This window comes from Bactrocera latifrons, unplaced genomic scaffold, assembly GCF_001853355.1.
Source record: "Bactrocera latifrons isolate USDA-ARS-PBARC rearing strain unplaced genomic scaffold, ASM185335v1 scaffold_5, whole genome shotgun sequence".
NCBI classification, from domain to species: Eukaryota; Metazoa; Arthropoda; class Insecta; order Diptera; family Tephritidae; genus Bactrocera; species Bactrocera latifrons.
Window position 1 is genome coordinate 1981729 of NW_017537156.1, and position 18613 is coordinate 2000341.

The 18613-nt window shown below is 37.2% G+C and overlaps 1 protein-coding gene across 1 annotated transcript in view; it reads right to left on the reverse strand.

The window, feature by feature from the left end:
• LOC108973671 overlaps positions 1–11352 on the reverse strand; it is a 30304-nt gene extending 18952 nt beyond the window's left edge. The window contains exon 1 of the mRNA XM_018941075.1: positions 11022–11352. The gene's annotated coding sequence lies outside the window, so the exon portion shown is untranslated. The remainder of the gene's footprint in view (positions 1–11021) is intronic.
• Between the last annotated feature and the right edge of the window lie 7261 nt (positions 11353–18613).

An 18613-nucleotide genomic window follows, 5' to 3' on the forward strand; every position in this document is an offset into this window, starting at 1 on the left:
AAAGTGCGTTAACCGACTAACATAAAACGTCAGAAACACTAAATTTTACGGAAGAAATGTCAGAAGGAAGCTGCATCCAGGTTTTTTTTTTAAATGAAAATGGGCGTGGCGTCGCCCACTTATGGACCAAAAACCATATCTCAGGAAATACTCAACCGATTTCAATGAAATTCGGTATATAATATTTTCTTAACACCCTGATGACATATACCAAATATGGGTGAAATCGGTTCACAACCACGCCTGAAATCTCGATCATCACTTTTTCATGCGAGAGTATAAAATGTTCGGTGACACCCGAACTTAGCCCTTCCTTACTTGTTTTCAGTTGCAATGTTGACACATGGAATACGTATGGATTGCTTTCTGACCAATAAAGCAAATTTTGCTTATTGACGAAGCCATTAAGCCAAAAATGAGCTTCATCGCCGAAGATGATTCTTCGATGAAAACCCAATTCACAAACATACGATGACTCTGGTGGTCAAGCGGTTCTTGCGTCAATTTGATCTTGTAAGGATGTAGGCCGTTAAAGAGAAGAACAACGCTTGAGAACGACGCATGGGAGACTGATTTAGGTCTTCCTCCATTGATACGCTAGCGGCAGGAATATTCTCGATACTACCGGCACTTCTTTGGCTCACTAGCTCGGGAACATTTTGTATTGTGCATGTGGATTAAAATTTTTTCACTAGACGCTCAATTGTTGATCTGACAGGACGATTAAGACGGCCATAAATTGGATGTAGGGCGCTTAAAGTTGATTCTGCTGACTTTGAATCTCGGTAGAGATTTTAGTAATTTTAAGTCGTTGTTGGATTTTATACTTTTTCATGATGAAATGGCAAACCTTACTAAAGAGAAATACCAAAAGAGCGGTAAAAAATGTTGTCGTTTGCTGTCTCTATCAGGCTACTTTGTAGCGCACCTATTGAAAAGCCCGTTATTTTAATTTATAATTTTTGTTATCTTAATTTTCATAATCAGTCAATATTGCCGAATCATCTGCAAACTTTTGTCGAACATTTTTTCTCCATGCACAAAGCAATTAATAATAATATTACTAATATTTTAAAGTGGACTACAGCCCTTAGTAGACGTTTTCATAATTTTATTTCAATTTCATAAAATATTTAGTTAACCAGAGCTTTTCCGTCACTGTGTAGTGCTAAAAATTCGCTGATGTAATAAATGCCATATCGTAGTGCGATTACAATCTGCAGTTATTGATATTGGCCACCAAGTTAGCTGTGCTCGACCAAGAACCAACCTCCAACATAACCACCAAAGTGTTTAACCATTTTGCTGGCTGCTAAAAGCCAGCGCAAAACGCCCACTCAGCTCACGCTCCACTCACACGCTCTTGCAGCAGCAATTTTCGCCCAGCTTCGGGCGAAGAGCGCTGAATGCTAGTTAAGGCAACCATCACACATGACCATAATATGCATTTGTATGTGTATGGGCATGTCCCTGCCTTTGGTGCATGTTTACTCATGCGAACGTGCGCGCTTATGTGTGTGTCGGTGTAAGTTTATGTGATTTCGTAAGACATAATTTCCATATGAATGGTGTGGCATGCACATACATATGCCCATATAGAAAATAGTGCCCAGGCTTTAGGCCCCTTGCCCATATGTGTGCATCAATTGTCGCAGTGCTGCTGTTTCTGCTGGTGTCGCCGCTTGATAGTGGAGAGTTTTCATTAACCTAGTCACAGGTCATTCCACTTGCGATGCAGCAGTGGCTGGCTACTTATTGGTATTCAACTATTGTGTACTATGGATGTCATTCCAAGTAGCTGTGTCACAGTTTCTGCCTATATATGTATATATGTACATACATAAACATGGACCGTAGAATCAGATGTAGATGTGTTTCGTGACATAGAACTATGGACATCCATATGACTTCAGTAAATGACTGAATATTTGTATATACATATGTACTATCTGTATATAAACGCAAATTTTAATTCAGTATTTCACCAAAATTCGGATGAATATTATTATCTGAAACCTTAGACTAATAATACAGAGCAACCTTGTCTCCTTTCTAAAATGATTCTTCGTCTATTTTTATTAAACGTTCTCAACGATTATTATAATTGATTAAGGACTAGAAACATTCGACAAATTGTATTGAGGAGTACTACCGAATAATGATTACAGTCCTTAATTCGTTAATCCATGTTAATGAACTTGACTGTGGTAGGAAAATACGTACTTACTCGTACTTAATGTAGACGAGTGTGTTCATCTCCTTTTTTATATGCTCAACGGTGCACTAGTCGAGCCTTCTTCCTCTTTTTTTCGTCTATTTGAACGAGCGTAGCCGTTGTCTTTTAATTTGCTGAACTATGTTAATGTCTTCATATATCCCATACAGCTCACCGTTTCAGCGAATGCGATATTCGCCGTGGCCAATGCGCAAAGGAAAGAGTTTGTCTTGAAAACTAATAGCGCCGACTCATCAGATATAATCATCGTCCATGCCTCTGCAACATATAGCATATGTTCGTCGAGAGAGGATTTTACTTCTCAAATGCCTACTACTCAGACTACGAAGTAGTACCTGTTGGCAAGAGGCATTCTGCGTTGGATTTCAAGGCCGTTGTTGTTGTTGGTGTTGATGTTGGTTCCAAGATAGATGAAATTATGTAGGACTTTGAAGACTGTTTGTTCGATGACAAGAGATATTTTGTCTTGCCCTCGTTCACTACTAAACGTATTTGCTTTGCTACTTTCTTCAACCTGGAGGGATCTAACGGTGCGATTGTTATGTCCCATGATGTCGATGTCATCGGCATACGCCAGCAGTTGTCCACTCTTGTAGAAGATGGTACCTTCCCTATTTAGTTCTGCAACTCAAATTATTTTCTTCAAGAAGAAGAAGTCACACGAAAGAGACTCGCCTTATCTGAAACCTCGCTTGGTATCGAACGGCTCGGAGAGTTTCTTCCCGATCCTGACGGAGCTTTTGAGTTGCTCAACGTCAGCTTACATAGCCGTATTAACTTTGCGAGGATACCAAGTTCAGATATAGCTGCACAAAGGCAGCTCTTTTTCCGAGCACGAAATATAGCAATACAAAAGAATTGCACATATCTATCGCAAAGGTATCGAAACTATTTTCTGAATCATTTCCAAAAAAATTTTGAAAAATTTATCTCGGTTACCGTCCCATGAATTTAAATAGGTTTTATATGCAATAACTTATGTAATGCAATTGAGTATTTTACTCACAACTATGAACTTTCAAAAGTATATCTTGCTTTTATACGTGAAATACTGAACACATTTTTCCTAGAATCTTAACACGACCATGCATAACAATACTTGCGTGTGCCTTTTCAGTGGTGACTTTAGGAAGAAAAGATTATTAGATATGCCGCATACTTACGTACATACTCACAATCACAGAGCACGGACTCAAACGCCAGAACCGCACACTTATAAGTTTAAGTTGGTTAGTTGGCACTCATAGACGTACCCATCACTTGGGGCTGCTATCTGCCGCACGTAGCATTGTTGCAAAGCTCAACGCTTAAGGGCTTTAACTAGGCTACTCTATATTTATCTGTGTGTGCATGTGACTGTATAACTTTGTGTTTTTGCTCTGGTGTGCTCGGTTTTAACGGCAGCGGGGAATAAATTCATTCCAAACACTTATTCTTCTTGTGCAATTACTTTACTTTCGCTTTCTTTGGTATGCTGCTCTCTTTACCGGGAAGTGACTTATTCAAACTTAACCAAGTATTCTTAAGAAGGCATTGTACTTATTAATGTTTAAAGGCTTAAAATGCCAATGTATGGTTTCTACGATTGGGGAAGAAATTATTTAAAGTCGCTTCGTCGCATTATTCTCTTCAAGCATGCTTAAGAAAGTAGTTCAATCCCTATTCATTCATTTGTATTAAAATATTTTCAATCGCCATAATTGGCAACCATTTTCCAGTTTGAAATGTGTTGTTTTTGATGCTGATGCTGTTATAATTCTTTTATCTGATAAATTTTATTAACTGAAAAAAAAAAGAGATGGCTTCCTTCTCAGCAATTTTTTCAAGCGTAAAATTTTGATTTCCCTATTGAAACATTTTCTTACTATTTGATACAGCTTTTGACTTCAAACTCGTCAAGTCTGTTAAAAAAAAGCCTTTAACATGAGTTAAATAGTCCGAATTACTAGCTGCGAACCCTGCACATCCTGGATGGGGCGGAGTTCTCTTTGCGCGATCAAAAATCAATCTAAGTGATAAAATGAGTATATAAAGCTAGTCTACAAACATCTTCCAACTGCAAGTGAGTTTCTCGGGCAATTGCTTTAAGAAAGGATATTAAATCGCACGATTTTCTTCAAGACGTTTATTTCATAAAGTGAAGAGTGCCATTTGTTTGTAGTCATTGGAAAAAGGTACGGCAGATTTTACCCAAAGCTTACATTGGGATTATTTGATGATATACTATCAAGGCCGCGACTACGTTTTTGCTAGTCCATCCGTTGAGTTCAATTTTTGATGACTCGTTCGAGCATTTCGACTAGTAACTGGGAAATGATGCGCTTGATGTTTTGCTCCAAGGCCTGAATCGAAGCTGGGTTGTCCGTATACATTACATAATCTCAAAGAAAAAGTGTATCCGTGTGACATCACACGTTCTTGGGTGCAAGGCCGTGAAATTCTCAACTCACCGTAGTGTTCTGTCAATAAATCCATTGATTGCTGCGATGTGTAGGAATTGCCGCCGTCTTGTTGAAATAAAATGTCGCCAAGATCACGAGCGTCAATTACAGACATCAAATTCTTGGTTATCCTGGCTACGTTCTCACCTGCATCATTTTTTAAGAAATATGGACCGATGACTTCATCGGCCTACAAACCACACCAAACTGTTGCTTTTCTGGTTAAAAATTACAGATCTTCAGAAATTCCAGAAATGAGCCGTAGTGCTGAACAAAATTTGCCTCAAAAACGTCGGATCTTCTGGGGACTTTTCAAGAGCCCATAGAAGGAAGCGATTTTGCTTGGGAAGATGGAGCGGCTTAAGTTCTTTAGTTGTGTTTTGTACATACTCTTTTTAAGATCTCGTCGTAAAATCCGCCAAGTCTTTCCTTACGCCAATCCGAGTTGGTGCTAATGCCGCCGAATCGACCGTCCACAGACTTCGTGTAGACTCTCAGCTATGACTGCTAGGCCGATTATATTAACCATAAGGTGAGCCAAGCTCACGAAACACATCCCTTACAGAACGAGAATTTTCGTAATAAAGTTGAACGATTTGTAAATGTTGTTCAGGCGAAAGTTTTTCCTGTATAAAATACCTAACAATACTGAACAAAATAAACCTGACAGCTTGTCACGACCTACGCGTTATCAGTCAAAAAAGGATATTGAAGAAAGTATCATCAGAAAGTATACTTGGATCACCCGTTAAATAACTTGAAAAGTGGGGAAAGCTCTCATCTTTTGTTGTAGTAAAAAAGTGGCTAGGATACGATATTCAAACCAAGTTAAGGTTTAATATATTTTATCACTAATTGATGTTTCTTTTTTTTAATGCTTTGGGACCGCCTTTGAATCCACTGAACATTTTGAATCTTTTAGTAAAAATATACGGGATAAATGAATAGCGGTTTTATTTTATTTTTAGAAGTTGAAAAGAAGAAATGATATACTTACAACATCGTTTCTAATTATCATATAAACGGCAAATTCTCAAGTAGAGACTGTTTATTATTATTTTATATTTATTATTACGTTGACATGCCTTTCTCAACTTTCTCAAGTCGCTCTCGCCCCCGTTGAAATCGGCTTCACTTTATATATCTTTTTATTATGCACTCATCGTTTTCATGGCTTTGGGACACATCCATTTGGCATGCCTCAACCATAAGCTTAATTTACGCAATTGCCAATAAAATGGATTTTAGATGGTGATAGATTTTGAGCGACATAATAGTAAAACACTGACAAATACTGACTTCTTTCAAAATGTTTCCGAGAATTTTGAGCTTTTACATAACCGAAAATGGCTGTTGCTTTATTATTTTGCACAAATACAACGGTTGTTATTGTGTGCCATTTGCATTTGCAATTGATGTTGTTGTTAGAGCGCATTTCGCAGACATCTCGTCGTCGCTGTTTGCGGAAACGACTTTATTTCTGAGCTTTGTTGCTGTTATCCATATTATTGGTCTCATTTGCCAGAAGTTGGTCAAGACAATTATTTCCTTTTTTTACACTTTTGTACTAATTTTTGGTAATAGTAGAAGGGGTTTCATTGTTGTAAGTTTTATAAGGCAAAGAAAGGCTTAAATATTGTTGAAACGTTCTTTGAGATTCAGAAATAATGAGTATTTCGAATATGACAATTTCTACAATAAAAAGAAAAAAACGTTAATTTTGGTAGTACCGAAGCTATAACACGCTTTCCAAATATATATACTGTAGTAAAAGATTCATTGAACGTTAAGTTTGTTTTACAGAATAATGCTATAACAATCCGCTCTTACCAATTACTTCACCACCAATGCCTTAAGCAACAACCCATGCCAAATTTCTTGAAAATATCTCGTTTACTGAAAAAGCTTTTTATACAATAACTAGGCGGTTCCGTCAAAGGAGCAGCTTCTTTGAGAGAAAATGACATGAACATGACAGACCGATATCTCCAAAAATTCGCATATATACAGACAGACCTACTGACGGACGCACAGACAGACATGGCTAAATCTACTCAGCTTGTTACGATATAGAGCCTCTAACGTTTCATTTTTGGTGTTACAAACTTCGTGGCAAACAATAATATATCCTGTACTTAGATATTTAAGTTGCCATGTGTTATAACGAGCGATCAAATTAAAGGTACTTTTTTCAAAAGTCTGTTTTTGACAGTTCACGCGCGAGTCGTGTCAATCTGTTATTTTACTTTGGTTCAGTTTTGCTTAGCATTTCATGACGGAAAAGCTTAAGCCTGAAGAACGTTGCGCGCTTCGCCAACTTATGGCCAACACAATCGGCCTACTGAACGTACTATTAGCGACATCAACACCCATCTTAAGATCCAGCATTCGTTATTGGATAGGTACGACCGAATAGACCACGCTCAGCACGCAGTGAAGAAGATATAGCATCAGTAGCTGATGAGAGTGTACACGAAGACCGTGGAGAGTCGATTCATCGTCGTTCGCAGCAACTTTGACGTATGGAACGACTTGGCGCATTTTATGTCGAGATCTTATATAGAAAACGTGCAAAATATAGCATGTGCAAGAACTGAAGCCGCGCTGAAAAAGTTCCCAGAAGATCTGACATTTTCAAGCCAAATTATTTCAGTGATGACGCCCATTTATGGTTCAATGGGTATGTAAATGACAGACCGCATGCCGCATTTTTGGACTGAATAGAGAAAGCTGCCATTTTTTCCAGGAAAGCGACAGTTTTGTGTGGTTTGTGGGTCGGTGGAATCATCGGTACATATTTCTACAAAAATGATGCCGGTGAGAACGCAACCGTTAATGGCGATGGATATCGCACCATGATAACCGACTATTTGATGTCTGAAATTGAAGCTCGTGATCTCGACAACATTTGGTTTCAACAATTCCCATACATCCTATCAATCAATAGATTTATTGAGAGAACACTTCGGTGAGTAGATAATTTCACATTTTGGGCTGGTCGATTGCCCACCAATATCATGTGATATCATACCGTTAGACTTTTCCTTTCGAATGTTAATGAACATTCGCTATTGCTGTGTTTTTTCTTTAAAAAAGTAGGGACCCTTGAAATGGATCACTCTTTTATTTCTGAAAATTTTCACTTCTTACTATAGTGTGAATATGGACGTACAACTGTGTTCGAAATATGTAAAACCAGTGGTATAACCAGGAAATAAATCGAAGAAAAAAATAATTTATTTTACGCCACCTTCACAACACTTCCTCTGTCCGAAAACTCGCTATTGGATTAAGATCATGTGATTAAATTGAAATTTGAAGTAAACCAGTTTTTTGCCAACTGGCGCGTACGCTTGGAGTCATTGTCTTGTTGATAGATCAATTTCAGTTGTAATCCAGCAAGTGATAGTCTATTATAGCAATGTAAAATTTTGGTATTTATGTTTTGTTTTATTCAATATGAGAGATTTGTACTATAGTAAGGGAAGTATGCTCTTAAGTTGTTTTTTGTTTCACCGTCCAGGAAATATATCTGGGATCTAGCATTTTCTGGCTTTCATACACATTCTATCATGATCAATGCAGATATTCTGCAACAATTTGAGCTCTGGCCTGCACTTGCTGAGGTTGATGTAGTAGCTTCCTTCTTGCGTTTCTGCCGAAAAGTTTAACTTATCAACTTTTCGACTGCGATTCAACTCGCTTTTCATTTTTCCTTTGGCATAAAATGGCTTTTTTCGGGCCGAATCCACAATTTTCTTCAACTGTGGCCGCGGAGAAACCTCTTTTCGTGTAAAAATAACATTATTTTATTTTTCATAAGTCACTGCTATTATTTAGCATACAACTGTAAGTGGTGAGCTGATATCGTTCCAAAAAAGGTGATGTATTAATAAATTGGTTTTGTATAAGAACAGTGTTAAACGATGCTCAATTTTCTCAATTTTCACAAAACCGCTTAATGTTTAATAGACACGTGATATTTATTATAAATTTATTTTCAAGGATAAATCCTTTGCAATTCGGCCCATATTTAGACCTTCCTTATTGTTGTTATTTAATATAGACCCAAACCTCACTCAAATCCATGGAAAAATCCAATGAGTGCCTAAATGTAGGCAACAGTTATGCCGCTCAACTGAAGTATTACGTGGGCGGTTTCTAAGGGTTGCAGTAAAACTGATTATTACGCTGTTGGACAGCGGGCGGGTGAGTACAACAATAGTGAAATGTCCTGAAAATCAAACGAATACTTTGACACAGTTTAATACGCTCAAGTGAAAAGGCAAAGTATGGCAAAGTAACGGTAATGCCTTAAAATCAACAATAAACACTGACTGACTGCGAGAGCAACAATAAAAGTAACCGCAGCGAGGAAAAGCATAACAACAGAAGAAATAGCAGAGGCAGAGTAAGAAGAAAAGAAAAAAGTAAAATGACTACAATGGTATTTTAGCAGCAGCACGGAAGCAGCCGCAGGGGCAGAGAGGGCCGGAGCAGCGGCTGCAGCATCAACTTGACTTGAGTTGACGAATGAAATGGAATGGTCGGAATGGAATGCGTTGATACTTTGCGTCGTGTTGAAATGGGAATATTTCTATGATATGGCTGTCAATGGCTGCTTCGTGAGTTGGTGAGATGGTTGATGGCTTTCATGATACACTGGCTGAATCGTGCTTGTGGGTAGTGACAATACGCGAGTATGAGCAGAGATGTTAGTTTGGTGTTTAATAAAGCTTGGGAATGCTTGATGGTAACCAGTGATAGCAAATAGGGCTATATAAATACCCACATACACATACATATAGACAAGCACTCTTTACTTATTACATGCATATATGTGTGTGTGAGTATTTCTGTGGCTTGTTTGATTTCTGTTGAGACTGTGTTGATTTTTTCCCACGCAGCTAGGCACTCACACCTCCCGTTCAAAATAATTGCTATATTTATACCCTGAACGAAGATTCTTACAACCAAAAGTATACGTTGGAGACACCATAAAGTAGATATATAAATGAATCGCGGATCCGTTTGTATTTCCGCGAATCAGTCCCTCAGTTTTGGCGCTATCGAGCCGAAATTTTCCACACGTCCTTTTCTCTCCTAGCAGTTGCGCGTTTGACGGAATGACGTTGAATCGTTGATAATGGGCTACTATAGCATATAACTCTCATATAAACTGACCAACCAAAACCAGTCGTTTGGTATATAAAATTTTTGTACCTCACAAGATATCTTAACGGCTATATAAACGGCCCGATCGAAGACGAGCTATTCTGCCTTTTATATCCTTTTATGCTATAAAGAAGCTTCTGTGAAGGGTATTATAACATCCTCGCAGCTGAAGTCAACATATATTCTGGTTTGTTGTTGTTCTCAGTAATGTTTTGTGGACCATGCTGTTGCCTCATAACATTGGTTTCATATTGAGGCCACAATTGGGCGCATTAAGCCCACAAATCATACAGCAAAATATATTTACAACCGTACAATTGTTCAAATATGTTCAACCAGAGACTAACAACGCACTGGTTTTGCACCGAACAACTAATCACCGTGGCCGCAAAGTGTGCGAGTGGCCTTGCAGCAAACAGTGTGCAATCGTAAACAAGCAACAATAAACATATGGCAATCACGTAGCCGAAAAACAAAAAAAAAAAAAATAAAACAAAAACAGAAATGTCACACAACAATGGCAATATTTGTTGTCATTGCCGCCCAGCTGTGCATGTGTGTGTGTTACTATAAGCGTGTGTGTGTGTGTTTACATTAATTAGCTTGTTAGAATCACCGAAAATTGTCCGATTTTTACACATCAACGCACAGCGGCGATGACATAAACGCTGCCTGAGCAGAAACTGCTGGCTTAAACAACAACAGTTGTGTGCAGAATTGTAAAACCTAAACACACATACAAGATACACACATGTAGACATATGTACATATGCGCATAAAAATTCTTTAGTTGGCTGTAGGGTATGGCATATTTTCCTTCATTCAAAAAAATTAAAGAAAATTGTAAAAGATACTACTAACACATTGACACACTAACCGTTGTTGGCTCGCAAAATTTTTTGATTTGCTTTGTTGCTTTATATGTTTTTATCATTTTCTGCACGCCTTTCCTCTAGTAAGGCATGAAAATTTCGGCTACTCGCTATCACTCATTCACACAAACATGCTTAGTAAACGCATGGTTTGTAGGTCGCATGAAATTGAACACTTTCAATACACAACAAATACACTGGAAGAGCACTCTAACACTTTCCATAATCATTTTCTGCATGCATGCAGAACACACTTAAACACGATTCAGGTGCACACACCCAAGCTGCTCACCTCACCTCTTTTTAGCGACTGGCTTTCGGAGAAACGCACGGCAGACGCAATGCTCTGAGATTCTGCCAAATCAACTATTTATCTGCGTAAATACGATGCGATGACTTGTTATGTGTCATAATATTTATGCACCTATGTATATGTAGGCAATGTTCTGTGCTAGGTAAACGCGCTGCAGCAGCATAAGCATGCTTTTAGGGGCTGTCCGTAGCGCCCAATTTCGTTGGTGTGTGCACTATTTGCCTAATTCTCGTTCACCATTAAAAAAAGCAAACTAAAAATCACAAATTTTTCATTTTCACAAACACAAACACACATATAGCCATATATTTGTCACAGGACGCGCGCGCCTCGAGCGCAGTAAACCGCTTTGCACGTGCACTCTATTCGATATCCCGTTACCAACTGAGCGTGCATACAGAGCGTGTCCGAAAAGTCATGGCTTACAAAAGTGTTGTATTTATTCGACGAAGCAGCAAAAGAAGAACAAGCAGCAGCAGCAGCGATGGTCGCAAAGCAGGAAGTGGTTATAAAAATGTGCCTCTACATTTTCATAGCGAAGTGTTTAAGCAGCGCAACAGTGACACAGTAGCCGAGTGGTAGTAGACCAACCGAACGAGCCAAATCATTGGTGCCCAATCACCCACTCATACACATAATATGTTTGTTGTTATGCGCAGCGGATGTAATGAGAGTGAAATGGAGGTGAATTGAGAGTGAAAGCTATGACAGCTAATGACAGCTTGTGAGCGCAGTGTTGCCGTTGCTGCTTATTAAAGAAAAGCTTATAAATGTTTGACGCAAGAAATAATGAGAAGGAATATTTAAATTTTGCTGAAAATATCTTTTAGGCTTATTAAAGTAAAGAGAAGAAGTTAATGCCAGTTCTGATCAAGTGCTTTCTTTTTCCGATGGCTGTAGCTGATTATAGGGTTTAAGTTCATAGCTCCTTCTGCCGTCCCCTACTTTTATCTTTGCCATAGGCATACCAAGATCTTTGTTAATATTTTCATTATGAATATGCTTTACGGATTTTGACTGGAACCTCTGCATTATATCAAAGAACTATGGTAAGAAGAAAACTGAAACGAATTAGACTACTCGGAAATAATGGGCCTTGAATTCGTTTAACTCTTTTAGGAGCTAAGCAAACAAACAATATATACGAGTACATATATATTATAATCGTTTTATTGAAAGTAAAACTGATGATGTGGTTTGTGTGCTAAAGATGTGGTTGCAACAAGTTTAATTCAGCACTTTCTTAAATTTCCCATCAAAATATGATTTAATTCTTAATAAATTGTCTTCGGTGTTTCACCGTTAAACCGCCATTAATTAAATTATTTCAATCTACCGTTAAGTCATGTGTCATATTTACTGTAAAAAAATTTTCACGTTGTCTCTCTTTTCCTTTCATTGTTTTTGTCTTGTAATAAATAGTTATGGTTCGTATTTCCTGAACATTAAAGCTTTTTTGAACCGCAAGTATTTGCTATTATGAATAATTTGAGGGAAAGTTTTTAAGGCATTAAGTTTATACCAAAAGCTGTAATGTCTTTGGTGCTTAAAGCTCACACTTTTGTTTCCGTTTTAAAAGAACTTATTTTTATGAAAAGCTCTCGTTGGATGCTTTTGCTTTCAATTGACTTACGATTTGGAGATTCACACATACTCTCATGCAAAGTAGCAAACAAAGCTCCTTTGTTTCAATACATTTGCAATAATAACGAAAATATACAAAAGCTTTACGGAACCAAAACAAAGTTTGTAATATGGCACGCGTTAATAGCATCTAATAGAAAAACTGGAGAGTTTTTCACATTACACACAACTTGCAGATTTGTAATTTCAAAACAACTTCTCAGAATCTTCTGGAGTTATTGAAGAAAAAACTGTAAAACCATTATGATCAAAATGAAAAGTGAATTTTGCCCATTTCATCTCCTTCAAAGTAATCCCTCCGGCTGCAATATACTTACGCCCAAGAATTCTCCAGTCATCATAGCACTTGGAAAATCCTCCGTTGTGATGGCCATCAGAGCCTTCTTCGATATATCTTCAATTGAGTCAAAACGGTGTCCTCGGTGAGAGAAGTGAATTTGCTGAATAGCCAGAAGTACGATATTAGTTGAAACTGTTTCGAAATGATCACGAATAACCAATGCAATATGAGATAGTGCATTATCGCACTTCATCGATGAATTCACTTTTAGAGTCTCTTAAAATGACGCGTATCTCAAATACTAATTAATATTTTGCCGTGAGTTATCATAGATGTTATTACCAGTACTACCAACTTACAGAAAAAAATTACCTATTCGAAAAACATGCGAAGTAAAATTAAAAATTCACCTCTTGATCACAGTAATAAATTCCATGAAATGTTCTTCCAAAATTCCAGCCGTTTTCGACGGATGTTTTTACGCAAATGCCTCATTACCGGCAAATAGAACTCCCTATTGACCGTCTGTCCCTCTGAAACAGTTTCATGATGCACCAAACCAAGAATATCTGAAAAGCAATAAATAACACCTTGATTTTTGTACGGCCGTGCTGTTGTTTTTTCTTTGCTTCGCTTTTTTTCTTCCATTTGTCAAACTCATAAACCCATGTCTCATCGGTAGTTATAATGCCCTCCGTGAATGAGGGAGCGGAATTCGCACGATTAAGTATGCCTAAGGAGACCTGCTTATCTGAGATGTCGAGATCCCTTGCCATCTCTTGACTTGCCTGACAATTTTAATTTTTTTTTTACATTTTCATCAGTCGAAGAGGTGGAAGAAATACAAAATTTAAGACAAATTCTTTTATCGTTATTATTATTATTTTTTCATTATAAATAGAACAGAATGATTAGAATATTTTTATTTTTCACGTAGGGCGATACGTTTTGTATTTTGAAAATTTTAAATAAAAAACAGAAATTGCATCATTTAATAAGCAATAACCTTAAATTTCGAGATATGTCATTTAAAGAAACGGCCGTATAAGCACTTTATTTTGATCGTTCAGTTTGTGCGGTAGCTATATGCTATAGGCGTCCGATACTACAAATGAACAGCTTCTTGGTGAGGTAATGGCGTTTGCAAAATTTCTGGTCGATATCTGAAAAACTGGGGGACTAGTTCGCATTTTGTAAACAAAAAGAGGTACGGTTGGACATCATTTATATACTCGTAAAGTGTCTACCAATAGGAATGACGTGATTTTAACAGCTTATTGTGATCGTTTTTGTTCCTAATTTTTGTCAAATTTGAGAGTTTGTTCGGTAAGGTTTTTCGACTAATTATTTTGGATTTGACTTTGAAACAATGCTTGGAAATTGTTTAAGATATCTACGCAAATTCATGTTCTCCGGTAGCTACTGTAAGAGCTCTTCGCGCAAAACGCCGTCGTATTGTTACCTTTTCTAAGCTATCTTTTCAACGCATAATTGTAAAATTCGGAAATTACCACAATCTCCACAATAATAGAGACCGTAGTGATGGACATATCGCTACTGTTCAAGCTAGTATTAAGGCCAATCCGAATAGCACCAGAATTGAATCCGTCAGACCATTCAAAGAACCGTAGTTTTGCCGTTGTCCTCATGGAATAATGAAAATCAACGACGATTGAAATCGAAAAATCATCTCAGCTAAGGGCCATATCTGGCATAATGACTTCGATATCAAACAAGATTGTGGCTGTTAGTGTGAGTCAAATCATCGAGTGGTTCAGGAAACACATTTGCATCCCCAAATATTGACGGTTTGGTGCGGTTTTTTCGTAAGGTAGGAAAAGCCCTTACCATTAATAGCGATATAACACGATGTTGACCGACTCTTTTTGCGGTAAATGAAATTAACACTCAGTACACTAAAGCCAAAATTTACTAAGAAACGTTGCGTCGGGTCATAGAAAATTGGGAAGAGATATGGTAATGGAGCCGTGATGGGTCTTTGGGCCACAATGTAATAATCATAATGTCATACATTATCTATATACGAAACAAAAAACAAACAGGACCGATTTAGATCAAATTTGTGGGTTTCATTTTATTTTAACATTTTTGTTGTTAGACCCTTTTTATACTTTATAGGGTCCCTGCCGTTTCCTTTAGGGAGTTACAAATATCGTGGCAATTATACCCTGTTCAATAGGGTGAGTAAAAAGGCCCGACTATTATTTCCGCTTTTTATTATGAAAAGATAGGTTCTTAGATACCTCCAAGTATGACCTCGTAATTGTAATAAGAGGGTCCTACGCCCAACAAGTTTCTACTTTACAGATAGAAAAATTAAAATATCACTTCCAACTACTTGAAAAAATACCCTGTTTTATACATTATATAGGAAATTGAATTTTGAAATTTTTCTGAAATTTACAACCCTCTGAAGAAATATTATAAATCGGAAAACTCATAGTTTTGTAGGAGCTCGATATGTCGACGGGGTTGCCATTGTGTATTTTTCGATGGTATTTTAGAATTCTTTTTATGAGTTCCTCTTTTGAGTGATTTCTTTGGCTGGCACAGAGCTTAATTTTTTTTCAAAAAATAAATAATTGTCACTTAAAATACTGAATCTCTAAATGTTAAGCAATTATGGAAATTAACTCTTCAGCCAAAATAGGAGTTTCTATTCGTATTTTAAGGAAGCTGGGAAAATCTCATATTGAATGTTGGTACTAACTAAGTATTATATTTACAATTATTGGAACACAAAATGAGTTAGGTGCAATCACGTATTTTAAGACCTATTCGACGTATGTCCACCATATTCGGATAATAATACTATCCTGACATTCCTATATGGTGGGTGAAAATGGTCGAAAGCGAAATTGTCTAACTGTTCAAGAGCATATAACGAAGAGGCGACCGCCAGTGCCAAAAGTTCACTTTTTTACCGAAAATGTCAGGCAATCTGTGAGATATATTATTGAAATATCAATGTCAGAAATGGGTTGAATCGGGTCAATATATCCTTTAGCGCGCATAAAAAGATTTTCGAACTTCTGACTGACTTTATGCCGCATACATCGGTACTTTTTAAGTTGTTTAGTATCTTAATAAAACTCCGAGGATATCTTATTCTAAGCATGTAAAAGTATCGCCAAAAATAGATAAAATCGAAGAGAATAAATCTTGATATAGGATTTTCAAACTTCCGGTTAACTTTATACCATATATATCAGACAAAATATAAGATACCTTAGCAAAAGCGGTTATACCCAAGGTGTTATATCTGAGTTTACAGTGTTAGCGCGGAGTCTTCCTTTTCACTGTTTGGCGTAAATTGGAGATTCCAAGCATCTCATCGTTTCATCGACTGCGGTATTCGCCGTTGTCAATACGCAAGGGACCATGAATCTTCCACAGAACCTTTCTCTCGAAAACTTGTAATGTTAACTCATCAAATGTTGTCATCGTCCATGCATCGCGTCGTATAGCATCAATATTTTCGGCATACGACAGCAGCTGTACACTCTTATAGAAGATTGTACCTGCTTGATTAAGCTCTTCAGCTTGAATTATTTTTTTCACCAGTATATATAGTACTATGGTACTATGAGGAAAAAATAGTAAGATTTTGTTCAAAAATTTAAAATTCCTTATTTATTCTCCAAAATTTATATCGTCTCCCTCAAAGTAATTCCCCTTGGCTCCAATAAACTTGTGCCAACGTTTTCCAATCCTCGAAACAGCTGCTAAAGTCCATTTCCAGTTCAATTCACGTTTAACCTCTTCAATTGAAATTGCATTTGATGAATACCACTCAAATACTATTCCTTGTTGACAGAAGAGAACTGTCAACGTAATCATACCTTCATTTTAGATCTGCTTTGGTTTTTTCGGCTTCGGTTCAACTCACTATATTCGGCTGACTGATCGTCTGTTTTCGGCATAGATCCAATACTCATCGTTAGTAATAACACGTACTATGGCATGCTGGTAATCGGAAAGCATTTTTCAGACGTTAACGCAGAAATGGTTTCTCAGTATAGTTTATTTAAACGATGCCAGTAAGATCTTTGGCTGTTAACAGTCGATTCTCAACCACCAATTCTTTTAATTTGGACGTCATTCGTCGTCAACGCGTTCTCGTCCCTCTTTGAATAATTTGTGCCAATTAAATCTACTTGGTCGCGACAAACAATTATTAACAAAGATCTTTTCCAACATTATGAACGTTTCATACCAACCTAGGATGAAAATATTTCAAAATAAAAATAAATTAATAAGGCTTATTATATTCTGCTCACAGTAATACTGATTGTCTCAACTCGCAAATACAACGTATAGCGATGTTATAATATTTTTTACATATGCTGAATATGTGGGTAAGTATGTTAGTTGAGTGTACCTGAAAAATGTCAAAAGATAATGCAATCGGCCAGATCTTCGCTGCCCACCATACACTATATAATGATTTTCTACGTTCCACCTGACTGCAAATTGTTTCGGTTGGTCAAAATGTGTAATATTCGCAAATTTTCTTAAAAATTATGGGGTTTGACGCTGAATATGAATCAATTTTTTCTAGACTTTGGTCCAAACCTCAATCCACAATATAATAAATGTGATTCCTTGGTTGATGTTTTCCACTTAACTCGATATATTAAATTTATCGACTTCGGTTGATTTTATGTCACATATACATATATCTCATTAGAATATGATTGTTTATAATGTGTTTTGCACCTTGGATTGTACCAAACATGGATGGTCATTTTATGTCAGAAATTCGTAGAATCGGCCCAGTTTTTAGCATAGTATATCATTGCTAGATGTAGAATCACACCTTATAAATTTTGGTTATTTTGGAAGCCCATTACTATTTTTGTTTCTTAGTTTCTATTGTAACTAAGATCGCGCACCGTGGTCTTTCAATATGTTCACCGCATCAGCAATTTCACGAACCTTCAAACGATGGTCAACACCAGATCGAGGATTTGATTACGTTACCATCCATGAAAGCCATTTTCTAAACATGTGGTTCATCAAAACCCAGTACGATCACGTTCAAACTTTTTAAACCATATTTTAATGGCAGCCATAGAAGGAAAAGAATCGACGAAAACAGTATCCAAGCGTGAATCGTTGCCTGATATTGGTAATATAAAAAGTTGTAAAATCCACATGCGTTCGAAACAAAACTACCGCGTCCGATAATTTGAACGAAATGTCCTTTTGCATATTTCCATCCGTTTACGCCCATTTTTTATAACCCGGTGAAGTATTTTGGCTAAAGTGCGCTGAAAGTTGTCTTCGAACTGCTCGTGCGTTACTGGTTGATTGGCGTAAAACTTTGATTTAACATACCCCTCGAGAAAGAAATCTAGTTAGGCGATAAATCGCATGATCTTGCTAGAACTTGACTTTGCCATTTCTCGAAATAAACGAGTCGCCAAAATTTGCATGCAATGCGTCCACGTCTTGTTGGAAACAGGGATCGTCCGTGTCGATTTCATCACATTTCGAGAAAAAACAAGTAAGGAAGGCCTAAGTTCGGGTGTCACCGAACATTTTATACTCTCGCATGATAAAGTGATAATCGAGATTTCAGGCGTGGTTCAGGCGATTTCACCCATATTTGGTACATGTCATCAGGGT